Source organism: Hermetia illucens, chromosome 4, assembly GCF_905115235.1.
Source record: "Hermetia illucens chromosome 4, iHerIll2.2.curated.20191125, whole genome shotgun sequence".
NCBI lineage: Eukaryota > Metazoa > Arthropoda > Insecta > Diptera > Stratiomyidae > Hermetia > Hermetia illucens.
The window spans coordinates 58,195,594-58,216,769 of record NC_051852.1 but is presented as its reverse complement, the minus strand read 5'-3'; the positions used below and the strand labels follow the sequence as shown (position 1 = coordinate 58,216,769).

At 41.2% G+C, this 21,176-nt stretch overlaps 1 protein-coding gene and 1 non-coding gene across 5 annotated transcripts in view; one reads left to right on the top strand and one right to left on the bottom strand.

Moving 5' to 3' along the window:
• The window catches only part of LOC119654172 (innexin shaking-B), a 473,792-nt gene that overhangs the window by 406,050 nt on the left and 46,566 nt on the right, over positions 1–21,176 (bottom strand). The gene's annotated exons all lie outside the window — the stretch shown is intronic.
• Positions 8,972–9,060, top strand: Trnay-gua. The gene is given in 2 exon segments: positions 8,972–9,008; positions 9,025–9,060. It is a non-coding gene; the product is annotated as a tRNA-Tyr (tRNA).

Sequence of the window (21,176 nt, the reverse complement as noted above, 5' to 3'; positions counted from 1 at the left end):
CCTGAGCTACACGAAAGTATCAGTGCGGACCACACTGCGATACTCCCGCCTGATGGGGCGGTGGGACATCAGCCCTGGCTAAATTCCTCGAGATTCACTCCAAGCCGCAATACTCACACGACTTTAAAGAATGGCGTCCGTTGGTTCAATCACTTTTTATGGTTTCATTCAGTTGGTAGGCATAAAAGCTTTAACAACATAATCGGTATTAGCCATAAATGTAACGAAAACCTTGAATGTCAATTTCAATTTCAACTGAACTAAACTATCGTTGGGTCTTGCGACATGTACACCGCTCCGGCCAGGCCACCCTCATCATACGGATAGTGCCATCGATCCGACATTTTTCATGTTGTTTTCCCTTTAGCGTATGGAAAATGAATGTATGCATATTACACGATTCAGTAAATTGGGTAATTGGGCTAGAGAAAAGCAGTAGCCGTGGAAGTAGACGAGCGCGAGCAACCCAAGACACAACAAAGCAGAACAGCTTGTTCGTATAACAATACGTTGTCTAGGGCATCTAAGATTTCTGGATATTAGAGCGGGATATTGGCCACGGAAAGAAAAGCCACATTTTTTCCTCGACGGAAACGACCTTCCGTTGAGGAGCAACCAGCAATTCTTCGCATAATATCGAGAGGAGGCACGAAATTTTTCTATATGATTTAATCCTGAAAAGATATTGGGTGTATACTTCATAAATTTTGAAATCCAGTTGAGTTTCAAATGGTTATTGGGATCTGCCGGGTAAAAAATGGACAGAATATGCCAAAATGGTAATAACTATGTCCTGGTATATATTTTATGAGTGAGTTTACATAATATTACATTAGGGGAGATGATATTGCATTAGTGAAGCAGAGATTTAGGTTAACATCTAAAATCTAGGAGCATGAAAAGTGACATGTATACGGCAGAACTCTCTGAAGCCGGTGGAGTACTCAATAAATTACCGGAATTGGAAGTGCATTGACAGTAACTACCAATCTATGTCCAGCTCTTGAACTAATACAATCCATCGACTGAAATCAATTGGCCTGCCAGGATACTGTTCAAAGTGGAATCCTTCCATGGATCCTCAGTCCATGATGTAAGTACGGAAGGTATCCGAGTTCAAAAGCCATCCGCCGCCGACAAAGACTGCACGTCCATTACCAACTGCTGCTCAACTGAACTAATTCAATTTTAATATTTCTGAAATGGGAAATTTGAGGGCAATGTCATGGAACTTTACAAATCAGAATTTGAATATTTAAATTTCATCAGAATAGAACGGTTGCAGCTTGGGCGATAATGAAAGTGGGAAATTTAATTATTTTCAGACATCTCTCTCGGTAACGTGGTGAATGCACACAAGCCGCAAGGAAAACTATTTCATTAATGTAATTTCTAAGACCAATGTTGAAGAAACTACACATTTGGGTTGTTAAATAAAAGATAGTGATGCCCCACATTTGACGTGCAAGATTATGCACTTAATAAAACAAAATAAATTAATTCGTCATCTGATGATGAACACGTAAATGTAAATATGTATTTGGTGGAGAAAGGGCATGTACCTTAAATGAGCATATTAATGGCTAACAATGAATCTTAAATAAGTTGGCCGGTAGAATGACAAACCAAGTACGATTGTGAAGATACAAACAGTTGACGAAAACCATTATGTTGAAGAATTGAGTCAAACAAATGAGTGCAATTGTAATTGAATAATAATTTCGCACTTCTAAGGGGATTTCCAGTAAACTTCTAAAATATAATTATATATCAACTTTTAGTTTTATTTGAGCAGCTATCAGTAGAGACCTAGATGTCATATACGGGCACTATCAGAATTTTTTCTAATTTTTCAGGAGGATAGTTTCTGAGAGTGACCTCTTAGTTTAAATGACCTCAGGGCGCATCTCCTGTATTACTGCAACAGCATTATTCTAATTTCCTCCCATAGAGGAGGGATGTAGAGAAGGACCGAGCCAATAACTCCAGATAGTATGTTAGTACTCTGCTGACGCATATAGGCCCACCGATATTTGGTAGCATTCGCAAGAGTACTTCGGAAATTTACCCGAAAACCTCCTTTAGGTTTATTCTGAAAGTACAAAATGTAGCATTAGTTTAGGTGATAATATAGGACATAATCCTGGAAAGTTTGATCGGAATTCAACTATTATTAACAAAATTATTAAAAGCCAAATTATTGCATTTCACGGAAATTTATAGCATTCTAGGACGTGTATGGCGTCATCACCATATTTATAAAGAGAATCTATATGAACGGCAGGGACCCTGGGGACACTTTCCCTTTTCTTTTTAAGCTCTTTTTAGTTATTTGAATATAAGTGGTAATTACTGGAGACAGGCATGTGTTTATACGAATATGCAAATGAAATCTGCCGGTAATGTTCACAAAGATGGACTGGTATGTATGGATGCTTTGGTACACAGAGTAAAGTTGAAATGTGTGAACAAGTGTTAGATCAGTTTGGATGGGCGAACTTTGTATATTTCGGATTAGGACAATGGTGGTGTTTAGCAATTATTGGAGGAGTGTTTTGCATTTTTAGCTATGTACTATTTGGAAACCGGGCATAGGGAATTCGTCACATAAGAAGAACACAAAAATTTCATACGCGAAGTGCTCAGCTTCCGGTATCCCGACTGGTTCTTGTTTGCACCATAATTTTTCCGTGTCGTTGGTAACACTTATAGAGCAGCGTACCTTTTGTGACCAGAAGTAACTTTCGTATAATCTACTTAAGTGCCAGATTGAATAGTAGAGGTGCCAAATTGTCTCCTTTCTTTAATCCGACGTTATGGACCTTGACCTTCGATGTTGAGTGAGTAGTAAAACTTACTAGTTCTGCTGGAATCAAGTTAAACGTTACTTTGTACAGTACATTTCGAATGATAGTGTCATATACGGTTTGGAATCAACGAATATTTAATCGACGTCGCTGTTGAATTACCATCGTTTTTCTACCATTAGTTTGACCGTATGCAACTTTTCTCCCATTAGATTTCATTCCATTTCTGTATTCCTCGTTTTTCTTGTCAAGCGGTTCCGCGCTCATCAATGAATCAATCGTTTCCCTGGGGTCGTAATTCATATCCAACTACCACCGGCGAAATTCCGCAGAATAGAACTTTTAACTTTTGCCTTGTATTCTTCCGTTATTAAATCATTTTGCAGTTTTCTAACCTCACATTTTCCTTGTGAAATGATCGAAGTAATCGCACGCCGAGGATGCTGCACGACCATCTTTGGTAATGAGAATGTGTTCTATCTATTTGAAGGTAATTCTACCACTTGTGTGGGAAACATGTCGGTTTGTGATTAAATTTCTGCTACTTACAAAGTTATTGAGGTATTGTCTATACAATTTAATATGGCATGAAAACTGTCCACATTTCTCAGGGAGCAGTAAAATAGATGTGAAAGGGACAATTTTGATCTTCCATAACTTTGGATTAACGTATTAAATATTTGCGCATTTTCTCATGGAACGTGCGCTCCCTATACAGATCGAATGCTGCTGAGCCGCTAGCCGATACCCTGTCCCAATACAAGGCTGATGTAACAGCGTTGCCAGAGATGCAATGGACAGGGACCAGTTTTCTGGAGAAGAGCCGCTATACCATATATTTTTACGGCCATCCAGTAAACCATTAGCTCGGAGTAGGTTTCTTAGACAGGCAAAAAATAAACCTGCTATTATTGGCTTTCAAAATATAAACAAAACGCCATGCACTCTGCGTTTGCGAGGCAAGTTTAGAAATATAAGCCTCATAAACATTCACGCCCCTACAGAGGAGACTGCAGACTCGGAGAGAGAATTTGTGGTAAAGGCGTTTCTTTCCACGGACATTCATTTTAACATAATCATTCCAAAGCCAAGTATCTCGGTTGATGTAGCGCTTACCCGGCTTGGTGACCCCGAGGGTTGCAGAGGCTGCTTTGTGGATCGTTTCTTTCATTTGGTTCAATGATTCTTCCACATTCGTAATGGTCGCCAATCGTATGAACGAGATCGTTTCTTCTTTCTTCTCACCAAATCATCATCATCATCATCAATGGCGCAACAATCGATATCCGGTCTAGGCCTGCATTAATAAGGAACTCCAGACATCCCGGTTTTGCGCCGATGTCCACCAATTCGATATCCCCAAAAGCTGTCTGGCGTCCTGACCTACGCCATCGCTCCATCTCAGGCAGGGTCTGCCTCGTCTTCTTTTTCTACCATAGATATTGCCTTTATAGACTTTCCGGGCTGGATCATCCTCATCCATACGGATTAAGTTACCCGCCCACCGTAACCTATTGAGTCGGATTTTATCCACAACCAGACGGTCATGGTATTGCTCATAGATTTCGTCATTGCGTAGGCTACGGAATCGCCCATCCTCACGTAGGGAGCCAACAATTCTGTGGAGGATTCTTCTCTCGAACGCGGCCAAGAGTTCCCAATTTTTCTTGCTAAGAACCCAAGTGTCCAAGGAATACATGAGGACTGGCAAGATCATTGTCTTGTACAGTAAGAGCTTTGACCCTATGGTGAGACGTTTCGAGCGGAACAGTTTTTGCAAGCTGAGATAGGCTCTGTTGACTGACAACAACCGTGCGTGGATTTCATCATCGTAGCTCTTATCGGTTGTGATTTTCGACCATAGATAGGAGAAATTATCAACGATCTCAAAGTTGTATTCTCCTAGCTTTATCGTTCCCGTTTGACCAGAGCGGTTTGATGTTGTTGGTTGGTTGGTTTTCGGTGCTGACGTTCCCACCATATATTTTGTCTTGCGTTCATTGATATGCAGCCCAAGATCTCGCGCCGTCTACTCGATTTGGATGAAGGCAGTTTATACGTCTCGGATGGTTCTTCCCATGATGTCGATATCGTCAGCATAGGCCAGTAGTTGGGTGGACTTAGAGAGGATCGTACCTCTTGCATTTACCTCAGCATCACGGATCACTTTCTCGAGGGCTACGTTAAAGAGGAGGCATGATAGGGCATCCCCTTGTAGTAGACTGTTATTGATGTCAGGCGGCTTTAAAGTCGATGAATAGATGTTGCAACTGTTGTCCATATTCCAACAGTTTTTCCATCGCTTGCCGCAGAGAGAAAATCTGATCTGCTGTTGTTTTGCATGGAGTGAAGCCCCTTGGGAATGAGCCAATGATGTTCTGGGCGTATGGGGCTATCCGGCCTAGCAAGATAGCGGAGAATATCTTATAGATGGTACTCAGCAACGTGATACCTCTATAATTGCTGCACTGTGTGATATCTCCCTTTTTATTTGTGAGACAGATAATGCCTCGTTGCCAATCGTCAGGCATTGATTTGCTGTCCCATACCTTGAGCACAAGTTGGTGAACCACTTGATGTAACTGGTCGCCTCCATATTTAACCTATTCGGCTGTAATTCCATCGGCTTGTGGCGACTTATGATTTTTTAGCCGATGAGTGGCACGGACTGTTTATCCTAAACTTGGTGGTGGCAGCATTTGTTCGTCGTCTTCAGTTGGCGGCACCTCCAACTCTCCGATATTCTGGTTGTTCAGTAGCCCATCAAAGTACTCAACCCATCGCTCCAATATGCCCACTCTGTCGGAAATCAGATTTCACTCTTTGTCTCGGCAGGATGATCATCGAGGTGTATAAGGCTTCATCCTGCTGACTTGTTGGTAGAACTTCCGTGCCGGTGCGGTTGCTCCCTGTAATTTTCTAGTTCACAGACTTGTTGGTTCCCAGGCTTCCTTTTTCCGCCTGTGAAGTCGTTTCTCCGCTCGACGAAGTTCGTGATAAGTCTCTGCGCGTGCCCACGTTCTTTGAGAATGCAACATTACTCGGTATGCGGCATTCTTCCGTTCCTTTGCTAGCTTACATTCATCGACAAACCAGCCGTTCCAACTCCTTTTGCGGCTGGGGCAGGTATGTTTGTGACCGTATCCGTGATAACGTTCTTCAGTTGGTTGTGAAGATCATTTGTTGATGCTTCATCTCCAGGTCCTCTATTGACTGCGGCTATTGCGGCATCCATTTTCCTCTTATAGGTGTCGCGGAGGGTTGTGTTGTGGATGGCTTCAGTGTTAACTCTCACCTGGTTGTCAGAGGACAAAATATATGGTGGCGACGTCAGCACCGAAGACGAATCAACCAACAACATCAAACCGCACTGGTCAAACAGGAAGAATAAGGATAGGAGAATACAACTTTGAGACCGTTGACAATTTCTCCTATCTAGGGTCGAAAATCACAACCGATAAGAGCTACGATGATGAAATCCGCGCACGGTTGTTGTCAGCCAACAGAGCCTAATTCAGCTTAGAAAGACTGTTCCGCTCGAAACGTCTCACCATAGGGTCCAAGCTCTTACTGTACAAGAATATGATCTTGCCAGTCCTCATGTATTCCTCGGGAACTTGGGTTCTTAGCAAGAAAAATTGGGAACTCTTGGCCGCGTTCGAGAGAAGAATTCTCGACAGAACTTTTGGCCCCCTACATGAGGATGGACATTCCGTAGCCTACATAACGACGAAATCTATGAGCAACACCATGACCCTCTGGTTGTGGATAAAATCCGGCTCAATAGGTTACGGTGGACGGGTCACTTAATCCATATGGATGAGGATGATCCAGCCCGGAAAGTCTATAAAGGCAATATCTATGGTTAAAATACAAGACGAGGCCGACCATGCCTGAGATGGGCAGTTAATATATCGAAAGATATTTGAAGGTCGAGAGGGTGTACAGTAGAACCACATTATTTCTTCGGAGTTTTGGGTTAGGTTCTTTCTGAGGATAAGTCTGTGACCTAAGTGCCCCTTTTCTAACCCCCACTTCCCTCCTCTTCACGTCCGATGTTAAAACTAACAAACTGCACGCATGTGGGTTCCAACTTGTAACCTTCTATTTTTACTTCAGCCTTTGTCCCGTTGACAAGCGGGGCCTAAATATGATGGCTACTGTGGGCTCTCAAAATTTTTAGTAATAGGTCTAATCGGTAGTGAAAAAGGCCCGTTTGGCAGAAATGGAGCCAGATAGACAAAGTGACAAACTGGGGATAGGCAAACAGACAGTGAATGGATTTTAAAAGGGTTTTTCTTTCCACAAAACCGGATAGGCCGACACTGAGTCAATTTTAAAAGGATATTGATTTAGACAGAGTCCTAAAAAAGCGAAGTAATGACGCGGAAAATATTTGAAAATTAATCTTTTAGCTGTGCTGTAACGTTAGTAGAGTTTGCATTATACTATAATGGAGTATTTGAGATGATATATTTTTCCGTAAAAGTTACTAAAGTTGAATACGCACGTTACGTTCGCAATTATGCATAGAAGCATTTTTCTGGATTTGCGCATGGACCGGATAATGAGACAAATCTACTAAGATTTAAAGTGGCAAGCGAACTCTGTTTTACAAAACAAAAGATATAGGTGCGGACTTGTGGACAATTCACTTCTGAGGCACTAAAATAATGAAGGTGTATACGTACTTTAAATCAAGTATGGTGGGAATTTAGACTTTTTTTGCTACTATCCGCACTTTGTGATAATTATATATAGCTAAGCTAATTGACGGAACACTTGAAAGAAGCCAGAGGGCGTAAATAAATTGTGAAATTTATATTTTGACATATGTATATACATGCATGAATGTTCACAAAAGAGAACACAATCGCCATTTTTGCCTGATGCCTGATTTGCTGCTCGAATATGCTTTTAGACTTTAGGCTAGATCAAGAGAAAGTAATCCCATGAGTACAGGATTCTTCTTCATAATCATATATTCAGGGATGCGTCAAGAAGATAATGTATGCGACTGCTGAAAGGGATATATTAAGATACAAACTACGACGTTGCTTCACAATGGCATGGTTTGGATGTGGTTTTGCAGGGAAAATACGTTCCTACGATACGTGAAAGCATCGAAAGCGATGGTATGCAAACCAGTTTTATAGAATTATTAGTTCTACCCATGTTTTTTTAAATGTTATTCCTTTATTTTACTTAAACTGATAAATATCTACTAGAGAGTTTCATGATAACAAACTAATTGCTATCAATTGCGTCTGTGGAAAAAATCGTAAACTGCAGTTAAGGTGCCCATCTATAATTGCAAACTATTTTCACTGTGTCGAGGTGAACCATACCCAGTTTTACTACCAATCGCTAAACGGTCCACCGTTTATGATTAAACCAAGTCGATTCAAGAGCACACTCTCACCAACCCTTTCGGAACTACCGGCATAGAGTACTATCCGCGTTTATGTAACCATAAAAACTTTTGAGCGAAACTTTTGCACTAACATATATTTTAAATTATCTCCTCTTGTCTGCTATTCTTGCCTTCACACACGGCAATAAAGTTTTCGGGAACTTTACAAATAACCAAGTGAGTCTGACAAGCATTGTGAAGTGGAAATTAACGAATTAATGTGGATAAATTCTTACCAGATTTCTGCATTTAGATAATTTACACATAATAAATTACCTGCCTGTCTTAATCCACATTATGAGGAGCATTAGCGGTAAGAGTTCCAGCTTCAACTCATAAGTCGCATTTTGGCTGTGCTTACGGCCGGGGTATCACCAGCAAATTCGAATTTATTAATAGAACAATATCATTCCATGTCTTCGACTAGCATATCAATCTAACCCTCTCGAGCTTACTGAATCCAGCGTCTATCTTTTTGTCATCGCCCAGATATTTCCTCCACGATTTATTTCTTGTGAGAACGTGGACTGTTCGGAACGCTACAACGCTTGTCCAGAGCATTGTTATCTGAAAATCCGAAACCGGTTTAAGTACTTGACAGAGAGTATCTTCGGCTTGGGAGCGGCTTACTGTAGTCTACACATCTGAGCACTGATATGTATGTATGTATGGTCGCGTTGGTGAAAGGATTTGGAAAGTATTTAGATAAGAAAGCGCCAGCCGCATACTTCTTGGCAAACACCTTCCATGGCCGTCGATAGCTCAGTTGGTAGAGCGGTGGACTGTAGAGGATGAGTCACGGGAATCCATAGGTCGCTGGTTCAAATCCGGCTCGACGGAGTAACTTTTTGGAAGTCGATTCTGTGTGTAAAGATTTTACTGCTACTGAAAAAATGGAAATAATTTCCTAACGCTATTAGAAAAAGTATTTAAAAACTGCTGTCGTAATCACATAGATTTCGTTTAATTACGGCTTGGAGGTCAACCTTAACTTATTTGGAATGTGATCTTGGATTTAATTTGCAAATAATACAGTAACGATCAGATATAATCGCGGAGCTGTACACAGTTTAATAGAAGTAGAAATATAACCCTTACATAAAAGCTGACAGTTATATTGACAATAGAATTGGGTTAAAAAAATGCGTTTCTCTGCTCTTATTTGCAATACAAAGATTTTGATATCTTTGATCAATACATCTTTCTGAGAGAAGAAGGTACCTATGCGTATGCAAGTTTTACACTCAAAATTGACATACTTCTGTACTTTAGCAGTGCTCTCAGGAGAGGTTAAAATTAAGTTTCGCCAAATACTTTCCGGATTTTAGTTACCCCTCCAGGGAACGATATACCCACCCTGCATTCCAAAATGCGAGTTTCTCTTGATAACAAAGGCACATTTTCTTGCTAATCGACACATATCAATAATCTAGAAGTATCACTTGAATGTTTTATTTTAATAACTGCCTTCCTTCCTATCGTTCTCTAACTATCCCAAGGTAATTAGAGCCCCAGAAATTACACCTTTTAAGGAGGCCCCATGAACTGGAAATCGACTAGTATTAATTAGGTAAGAGTTTTCTTTACATGTAAGATAACGCTTTACAAACAATGGCTAAATGTTACTCATGGATGAAACCCTCATCATCTATGTGAGAATGCTACATTAGCTACATCGTCAATAATGCTGCAAGCTGCTTGATTTAGCTCGGCGGCAGAACTATTTTTCTCAACATTCATTTTTTTACAATTGGCGCCAAACGTGGGCACTGTAAATTATCAAGATCACCAAAGTGATATTATTGATAACACCGCTCAGTTTTGATTTACTTTTTTTCTAAATGAGACCTTAGTTGAACTTGCGTTCCCCATCAACCTTTATTGCTTCTTTCCAGTTACGCTTTGTAAAGCAACATTTTTTATACTTCTATTTTCTTTAAAATTATCATTTTTATAACACTTGAAACCACATTTTCTTTTTTTCTTTAGTCTTCGTCTTCGTCCCATTTAGAAGCGGGTCGGCTCGTCGTGATCAGTAACGCCATCTTTTCATTTCAGGCGTTTGACAGCCTGACCCGAAAGCAGGCGCGAAACTTAAAAATCCCCATCGAGTGTATCAGTACACCGTTATTTCGGCTGACCTTTGTTCGTTAACCACCGCTAGCGGAAATTACATGCCACTGGATGCGCTCGCCTCGCATGTTTTCCACGATCGGTGCAACCCCATATAGGTCGCGGAGATCCTCATTTTCGAGGTGATTAGAGCATGTTACGCCATTAATTCAAGCAACATTTTCGTTTCTATCACCGCGAGACGTCTTCATTGTCTTATATAGTCCGCCAACACTCTGTACTGAAGAGGGCGACAAGGCGGACGACACTACCATAAATATTAGATTTGAGAAATTCATTGATATGTCGATCACAAAGGATGCCAGCTGTGAAACGCCACTTCATCCAGGTTGCGTTAATGCGTGAAGCAATTTCATAGCGCAGTTCTCCATTGGCTGATAATGTTGACCCGAGATATTTAAATCGCTCAATTCTGGGCAGATCACTGCCGCTGACAGTGATTGTGCCTGTTTCATTGGGATCGGTCGTCAAAAATTCCGTTTTATTTAGATTCAATCTAAGACCATGAGGGGATTATTCTAATTTTGGATAAGTGGTTCGAGGTCATTTTAGCTATGTGATACTAGGAAAATATCATTTCCATAAAGCAGTGTATTGGGTGCAGGGCGTTGTATATCCCGTGTGGCGGTGTCCATAATAAGAACAAAGAGGAGTGGTGAGAGGGCGCTTCCTTGATGAACACCAACAAAGACACGAAACGGTTTCGTTACACCCACCACACTTCAAATTTCACTTTTGGGATTGTGGTAGAACAATTGAACCCAGTGCACAAGTTCCTCTGGTATTCGGTGTCGGCACAGAGCATACCGTTCGTATGGTACGCGGTCAAATGCCCTCTCTAGATCCAGGAATGAAATGGCAATGTTTCTCACGATGTTTCTCCATTAGTAACCGCGTAGAGTGTTTTGCGTCAGTAGTTCCGTAGTTCTTAACAAACCCAGCTTGATTCACGATTATTTGAACGGTTGTGAAGAATGCGTTCCAAAATCTTCATGATGTGGAACAACAACAGGGCCTTTTCTTTTTCCTTATTGGATCAATGGTGCTTTCTTACCAGTCAGTTGGTTCTCTACCCTGCTGTATAATCAAATTGAATTCATTGAGCCACAGAATTGGGTCCGACCATTTCGCCTTTTAGAGCTCAAATGCGATATCGTCAAATCCTGTTGCTTTCCTTGGTTTCATTGATTTTATTGCCTCCTCGACTTAAGTCGCGATGACAGTTACGTCCATGGCGTTTGACGTAGGTACCTGTCGTGAGACTTAATCCTACGTTCCTCTTCAGACACAGATTGATTTTGTGACCACAATCAGAGCCCCGCTGAGACAAGCAACAACGGTACCAGTCTATACCAAGTGCATGGCTTAGCATTCATATTGGTGGATGCAAGACCTACCTAAATCTCTACCGAACTAAGGAGTACGGCACCCGTGTTGAAACGCAACACCACACCGAGGCCCGAAGGTCTCTTCTCGCTTGAGCATAACCACAACCACCATGAAACTCCCACTAGAGGGCCAACTGCAAACTACCGAGCTGTACTCACATACAACAGGAGTTCACCCGAAGTATGTGAGTCCAGGGGCTTTCCCGGTTCCCATGGTACCAGTATACTCCTGGTAAGGTTTCGTGACCAATTTGCCACTTCAGATGAATCCCTGTGCAGGCTCGGGTCTGATCGCCCTGATTAGGCCTTTGGAGCATTCGCCTACTGCATCACGGCCGGCAAACCAAAGTGAGTACAGCGTCTCCCGGTGCCACCACTATGGAGGTCCTCCTCGGCCACTTGGTTTTGGTTTGGCCGATAGGGTTGCCGCCCCATCTTCCTTACCGCCACTTCTGAGCACCAGTCGCGATGACAGGTGGAATTAGTCCCCATATTGGCAGCGCTATTTAACACGCGGCTGGCTAGGATGTTCTTTACACTGCTTTGATTCGCAAATACATTTGTATTTATTTAAAACCCAGCAATCTTGAAATTTGTGAAACGAAACCCAATTTCGTAGTTATACAGGGTGTTTCGCAACTGCCAGAAAAACTGAATGCCACGGGATTTCTCACACAGTTAACTACTCGATTTTTTCGATTTCCTAACCCCTTGGCTACGGCAGCTACTAAAATTAACAAGAAAAATCGTCGTCTGTACACCAACAAAGCCATTATAATTCTACTACTATAGGTAAAGCATTGAAATAAACGCTGAATCATTGCAGCGATTTTAAAATCTCAGTAGTTTGCTTGTTCCAATGGAGTCAGCTGTGTAGAAGTAGCTTTCCAAATGTAAGAATTGTGTTTGACTACGCATGATAAACCCAATTTTTCTTCAACATTCAAAATAAAGTACTTCTCTTCCAAAAAATTCATTTTTTTCACAATGATCAAGGTCTTTTTATCCTAAGTACTTAATTTATTTGACTATTAGGTTCTGCGGTAGAGCATTTTGAGTGAGGCTACTTTTGTTAGTGTGAAAAAAATGGATAAAGAGAAATTTCGTATGGTAATAAAACATTGTTTTTTGGCGAAAAAAAATACTGTTGAAGCCAAGGCTTGGCTTGATAAACATTATTCGGACTTTGCATCAGGAAAATCAACCGCTGAGAAGTGGTTTGCTAAGTTTAAATGACGTGAAATGAGCACGGAGAACGAATGGACGCAATGGACGCCCCAAAGAAACTGTTACCGACGAAAACATCAGAAAAGTCCTCAAAATTATTTCCGGATGTCCGCAAAGTGAAGTTGATTGAAGTAACTGAGACTCTAAAAATATCAAAGGAATAAAATCTGTTCAAAGTGGGTATCTCGGGATCCCACAGTCGATCAAAAACAACAATGAGTTGACGATTCTGACCAATGTTTGCAAATCGTCCTCCATAAAAACCCCGAATTTATGCGTCGATGTGTGACAATGGATGAAGTATAGTTCCATTATTGTACACCAGAATCGAAATGACCGTCATCTAAGGGGACTACCCGTGGTGACCTGACTCCAAAGCGTGCAAAGACGGAACAGTCGGCTGACAAGGCTATGGTATTTTGGGATGCGCATAGTATAATATTCATCGACTATCTTAAGAAGGGAAACCCGTGATCAGCAGCAATTACGTAGCGTTATTGGAGCTGAAATAATAAAAAACTCGTTGTTTCTTTTTCGTTGGTGTGGATATTTCGGGAACGACAACTTGTTAGCACTGATGAAGGGAACAAGTGGTTCCCGAAATATCGGTATTTGCAAGAATAAATATCCACACCAACGAAAAAGAAACAACGAGTTTTTTATTATTTCAGATAATTAATCGTTGCAAACACCGCACAACTACACTCAGCGTTTGAAGGATGAAATCGCAGAAAAACGGCCCAATTTAAAGAAAAGAAAGTGCTGCTTCATCAAGACCGTTGCAGTGTGTCACAAATCATTGAAATAATGGCTAACGCACGAATGCACGAATGGGACTTCGAATTGCTTCTGCATCCACAATATTCTCCAGATCTGGCCCCAGTGACTTTTTTCCTGTTCACAGCCTCAATACAATGCTCGCTAGAAAGAAATTCAGCGTCGATGAAGAGGTAACCGCCGAAACTGTAGCCCATTTTGAGGCTAAAGGAAAATGCTATCGAAAAATTATATGATGGCTATAATCGTTATATCGCCCTAAAAGGCAACTGTAATCAATAATAAAACCAAATTTTACTTTTATTTTTTTTTTTATTATGTTAGCCTACGAACTTTTCAGACCACCTAAACCAACAGAGATTGGAATAATGAATTTTATGGGGCGCAAGGCACAGCAAGCAATGAAATTGTCACACTTCCTTAAACTGAAGAAACCGATCTGCAGTCACTTCCGCTTTTAGGCAATACATCTCCCAATATCTGACCCGAGTCCGCGCCCTCATGGGTCTCCATAACATGACAGAGACAGGCATCAGCGAAGCCTTGTTGTTTTCATTCAAATTTTGTTTTTTTTTAATTTTCCGTGAGACTGTGCTTCAGCCAGCGTCTACTTGGGAAACAATTGAAAGACTGATCGAAATGATAGAGGAGACCCACGTTGGGCGCCATTTGTAAAAAACAAAATTTTGAGTAAAACGTGTATACAAACCAAATTTGGGGCATTTTGCGTCATTGGCAACACTGTCAGTGTCATAATATATATAATAATAACAATAATTTGCTGGAGTAGAAGGAACACTGCACTGCTTCGCATTTTGATGAACAGCTACTTCAGTTGTCTAGTAAAGTATTCGTGAGTTTTCTAGTGAAGTATTCTTATTATGTCAGCTTGATGGAAGCCATTTTTAAGGTTTTGTGTGAAACGAAACCGGCATATTGTCTTTCTGTTTGTCACACGCACTTTTCTCAAAAACGGTTATACCGATTTATACCAAATTTGATGGAAAGGTAGGAACTGAGCGTCCACATATACAGTGAGTTAAATCGTTCTATGTGGAACTTAACGAGATTTTCCATACATGCAAAAGGGGGTTGTAAAATAGTCATTTCTTTTACGGACTCCAGTTTCTTGATTTGTTTCAATTAATGCCACCTACATAAGAAAGTGGAAGTTATGCGGGTTTAAATCATCATCAACGGCGCAACGACCGGTACCCGGTCTAGGCCTGCCTTAATAAGGAACTCCATTCACCTCGGCTTTGCGTCGAGGTCTACCAATTCGATATCCCTAAAAGCTGTCTGGCGTCCTAACCTACGCCATCGCTCCATCAGGATCTGCCTCGTCTTCTTTTTCTACCATAGATATTGCCCCTATAAGCTTTCCGGGCTGGATCATCCTCATCCATACGGATCAGGTGACCGGCCCGCCGCAACCTATTGAGCCGAATTTTATCCACAACCAGACAGTCGTTATGTAGTAGGGCCAAAAATTCTTGGGAGGATTCTTCTCTCGAACGCCCCCTGACTTTTAAATGTTCACGAGGTACTTCAGAACAAACAAGATTTACTTCTCCTAATAGACAAAATGACGACCTTAATACGTTATGATGCGAAGACTTACCCTGACAAACTATCCGGGAAGACGACATCGATATGATCATAGTTATGGAACCATATCGAAATTTTGGTCAGAGACCAAACGGGCTCACTCGAAGTGGACAGACCTTTCATAAAGTAATGGTTTACGCGGAAACGGGATTCATAAGAGCGAAGTTGAAACAGGTCCCCATATACAGGTGATGTGTTCTATTTAGAGCTGCATTTCCGATGTCCGTATGATTCAGTGGTTTGCCATTTCAGCCACAGAGGTGCAACTTCACCGGAAATTATACGGTTGATAACTATGGTGGAATGCTAGTTTCACCATTTGGAGCCGACCGTGTAGCTTAGAGGAACGTGGCCGTGGAATACAAACAAAAATGAAGTGATGATCTCATTCAGGAACGATGTTCGCTCCCACAACGCATACAACTAGAAGACAATTCTAAATACACTACTGGATGCGATTTGATCAATCTGATTGAATATGCCCTGTCCGTTAGTTGAAACGCAACTGTCCGTATGGTAGACTATGCGCTCAAATAGTGTGCCCCAACCATAGATTTCTCATCATCAGTAATAAAACCGCGTTTCGCCATTACATGTCACAAGGTGTTATTAAAGTCCACTGTGCCAATCAGATTACCTATTGCAAGGTTACCTTTAGGAAACCCCTAAAGCCTTTTGGGGCTCGATGAGCTGCTTACACTGGGTTATTGCGATGCTTCTCATTCTTTGCAAGCCGCGCCTTGCAGATTCAATAACTTGACATCAGAGGCACGCCTTCCCGTTAGGAATTAAAGCGACTTCCCAATGAGTTGTGCTGACACACACGAAATCAACCTCGTGAGTGAAAGTAAGCTCATCACAGTGGTGTACTAAACTGCAATCAGTATAAATGATGCGGAGTTCCTGCCTCAATGAAGCGGCTGCAAACTAGATGATATAGTGCTATGAGTGCGAAAATCTTAAATCTGGTAACGAATTTTAGATCAGGTGCATTCCAAAAAATCCACCTAATGTTAAAACTGACTTGTTAGTCAGGAGGTCCATTTTAGAACTAAAGATACTCTGCGGCCGAGCTACGAATTTGTGATGATCATTAGCTCATTTCGACTAAATGTTTGCTTCTTAAGATCCTCGCTATGGTTTGAAGTCAATGTGGGCTATCAACGGAATGAGTACCCCCTTCAGGTTCAGGTGAGTTGCACATTGTATTGTTAAATGGTTCAGTAACATATAATATTAAATTATTTTTTTATTATTTGAAAGATTTCGCCACTGACAAAAAATAAAACGTGTGCTAACATTTTTTATCAAAATATCTATGTATATGTAAGCATTTTTCTTTTCTTGTTCGTTATTCATGATTGCCAGAAAAAAATGGAAATTCAATCAGCGAATTAAATATGCTAATTCAGAACAACCTGCAAATATAAGGAGGCAGGCTTGCTCTTCGATTTCAATCAAGTGCCATTTTGCACTTTTACGTGATCCCATTCAGAAACTGTTCCAGTCTTGAGTGAAAAGATTTCCAGGTGCTGATGCATTCGATTGTATCATTTACAATGTCACGTCACCAGCAGACGATTGAAAAATGCTCTATTATCTTGTGAACAACACCAGATAAATTCAAACTGTGCATGTACTAAGACGAGTCCTTTGAGAGAATTTTCTTCCTGCAACATTGCATTGTATTTCCCCCACAACTGCTCAAGATGAAGTGAAGCCAGCACTTAGAACCGGTGACTAACATAGTGTTGTGTTAGATAAACTCAAACTCTTAAAGCTTTCCCGCATTTGAATGCTAGTTCCTAATGGAGTCCTGGCATTTAAAAATAAGAGTAGAAAAGAAATTCATAGAAAAAATGCAATTCATGCCACCAAAAGAAATAACTAACATAACCCGTCTTGTATGGAAATGTAAACTTGGCTGTGCGCTCGTGTGATTCAATGAACTTGATATGCACATGCACGTGTGTGCATATGTAGAAAAATTGCATTATTTGTGGGTTCAACAATTTCGAGCGCCAGAAGTTCTATTGTTGATTTGAGACAAGTTTTTTGCATTTCATAAGGCAATCCATGAGCCAATGGAAACATCAAATAATAGTGGAAAACAATAAAGGTGGAATAGAAATTTGCTGAAAGCAGCCAAACGCACGTTACAAACGACATGCGAATATGTTACATTAAGCAACTCAGAACATTTTGAGTGTTGCAATTCCTGATACCTAAGGTGCGAAAGGATGTTAATAACTTTGAAGTGGCTGCGTTTGACGCTGAAACTGAACAACCTGAACCCCAGAAACAATTCGAAATATCGCTTTTTCCGTACCAGAATTAAAAATAACCACTTGCGAATAGGAAACATGGGAAAGTCATCTCATTAGATGCATTGACTTGAGAAGCGCAGGCATGCATTTAGTTGAATGGTGAGAAGTTGTGGTTTTCTATAGTTTGCACCGCTTTGCCATTGGCAATAGATTGTTCGAACAGAGAGTCTGCCACAAGTCCGATCAATTATGTCTAATCAGATCGACCACGTCACGATTAACAGTAGATTTAGCAGTTGTGCGAAATATGAGAGGAGCTGGCGTCAGTCTTGAGCGAGATGACCACTTGGAGGCTTAAATTCGTTTGTGTATTCCATCCACATCCCTTGGCAGGATTGGGGATCCTCTAACCCCAAAGCTCTACGGAGTCCGCTATCGAAATCCGGCAAAGGAAATTTATTTTCCCGATCGGACCGCAGGCTTTTTTCTTCGGCGCGAGTGAAGTTGTCGCCCAAAAGCTGGTCATAACATCTGGTTTACTGCCGGGAGTTAGAAGTGGGTTGACGAACATAAGCAACCAAAGGCTCTGGACTTGAAATACAGAAGAATGTGGAATTTCCGTGCCGTATACTGCCTCATTGAGGAATGTGCAGATGGTCGCAGAACTTTCGGTAACCCTTTGATGGTAGCTAACAGTCAGCTAATCATCGAATATGGTGAAGAGTTTAATAAGGGGCAGGAAACATCACACCACCGATTTTAACCGCAATTCATCTGGTGAAAAGGCCAGTCGCTGTAACATATAGATACATATATATGGGCTACACTTTCCAACATAGTGAAATTATCTCGGCCATCAATACGCTCTAAAGGGTCAACGCCACTGGGCTTGATAGCCTTCCCGCGGGGCTGTACTTAACAGCTCCTGCTGCCTCTGCTGAGTTCCTTCTTTCACTCATCCGTGAATATAAACTCAGACAAAGTTCACCCCCGCATATCTGCCGTCAGAAATATAATAGGTAAAATTATCCTGGAACACATTAAAGGTCTAGCATCCACCCTACTTCTTCTTATACTAACCGCGTTAGCATCCATCGGATCATTTGGAACAGTGTTGGGAACTCAGATCTCCGCTTTACCTGCTCTTGCTGGTTCAAGTAGAACACAAGTTGAAAAGACAACGGCGGGCTGGCAGATCTCCAGACATGAAGAAAGCTCCATGTAGCACTTGATCAACGGGAACAAAAGTTGCAAAGCTACTTGCGCGATTTACCCCCTATTGCATCAGCTGATAAACCTGTGGAAAGATAGAAAATATTTGAAGACACCTGCTCAATGCGGATTACCACTGAGATGGGAAGAACTGATGCCGAAAAACAGGCGGCGTTTGAAAAACACCTGAAAAAGATGTTCCTTCCCCGCTTACCGGAATTGGAGTCAAGACTTCTGTGGTTACGTCGAGCCAGACTAGTTAGTCGAGTCTTTATCCAACGAGTGGACACGAAAAAAACTCCAGGTTCTGACCTAATCAATTCCTATTTTCCCAGGAAGGCTTCAGAAGTTAAAATGATTCCTAAACGTTGGGAAGACCAAACACAATTGCGTCTTACATGCATGTAAGTTTACTATCCATTTTCTCAAATGTGTTCGGAAAACGACTGCTTTCAAAAATACTACCACCTCTAGTGAACACCATTTTGACTATGGAGGGAAGCATGGTACAATTGAACAAGTTTACAAAACAGTCTCTGAGATTAGGAGTTTACTAGAGAATAGAAAGTATTGCCCAGCGGTTTCTTTGGATGGGGCCCAAGGCTTCGACAAATTGTGGCACGAAGGTCAGACCTGCAAGAGAAGAAGCTACTTCCAGTAGAGTTTCATGGAATTTTGGAATCTTTTCTCTTCGAGCGCGACTTCAGGGTGAAATACAAATTGATACAGAGAACCCAGTCAAGATACTACGAATGATCACCTCTGCACCTTGAAAAACGAAGACATCCACAGGGGCTCCGAAATTGCGATAGTGAGAGAAGAAGGTTAGCTTCCCATCTTAAGTCCTTAGCCAGGAGACTGCTACAACGATACAAAGATAAACAAAATAACAACAAATAATTTTACACTTGCGAGGAATACATCTGAAGTTTAGCTCTAAAACTTATTGTTAGTTACTATTTAGAAAAATGCTCTAACATACATATGCCGTTCAAAAAAAAACTGCACTTCATCACACGGCCAGGGAGTGTATCCGGAGTGCTCTACGCTGGAGGGGCATTCCTGAGAAACTAATTGCTATTATAAAAACAACACATGGTGGCAAAAAATGTCCTTTGTTGTATCGAGGTAAAATTTATGAGAAAATAGAGATAGAAAGCAGAGTTCCACGAGGTTGTAATAGGATTCGTTCTTGTTATCGGTGACCATCTCTATGCGGCCTTGTCCAAATAACGATAGGACCACATTGAACCATGACATCATTCCTCAAACAGTGTGGCTACGGAATGACAAATGGCTCTAGATTTTGAAGAGGCAGCAAACGCAGTGGGACTAAAGGTAAACAACACTAAATCAACGTTCTCAGTATGACCGGTCACCGTCTTCTTCATACTTTTCATTTGTTTACAGGCATAGCTATACTCATCTTTCCCCAACAATAATTGTCTTTCTCATTAATAGAAATATTATTCAGACAATTCCTCTGTCGACTACGCTGTCGAGATACGCTCTTTGCCTTTCATAGAATCATAGACCTTGACCAAATAGATTTGGTAAAGGAAGCAAACAGAGTCGGATTAAAGATAAAAACAAACAAAACTAAGATTCTCTGTTTAAGTTGTCATCGCAGTCACCCTATCTGCATTAATGGGAAGAACATAGAAGACATCCATCAACTTTTGATCTTGGAAGCGTTGTTTCTGCCAATAGTGGCGCCGAGCTTAATATTGCTCCACGCAGTGAAAACGCTAGATCTGTCTTCGCCGTTTTATCTAGAACGTGTAAACCCAGATATCTCAATATCAACATGTAATATTCTCTCTGCGTTGTTATAGTTCCATATAAAAAACGACTGACACTGTTACTCGCCTCCAAACCTTGATCAACCCTTGTCACCATCGTGCCATTAGCCATACTCAGGCCGAGAAAGTCTGGAATGAAAAGCTGCGCCAATGCACGGACTTGTGTTTATCAGCAGTCCTTACGACTGCCAGTGAATTTAGCACACTTAGAAAAAATTGCCAACACTCCATCGCAGACTATGCTATACAATGAAATCTCTTATCCCAGAGTAACCAGCAAGTGGGTCGCTCTGGACATACATTGCAGAATAATTGCATCTAGGCTTCTCGAGAAGATCTGCTGTACAGTTCGTCGAACCAACAAGGATGGCGTGATGTCTGATTTAGGTAATATTGGCCACAATATATATGTATTATCTCCACCTCAGATAAGTGGGGAAGAAATACCCTTTCCAGATGTTTTTTCGTCTCTTCTTCGTAGGCACTTCTTTTTCAGATGCCGTCTGCTAATCTCAGTGGCGATTTGCATTGAACAGGACTAT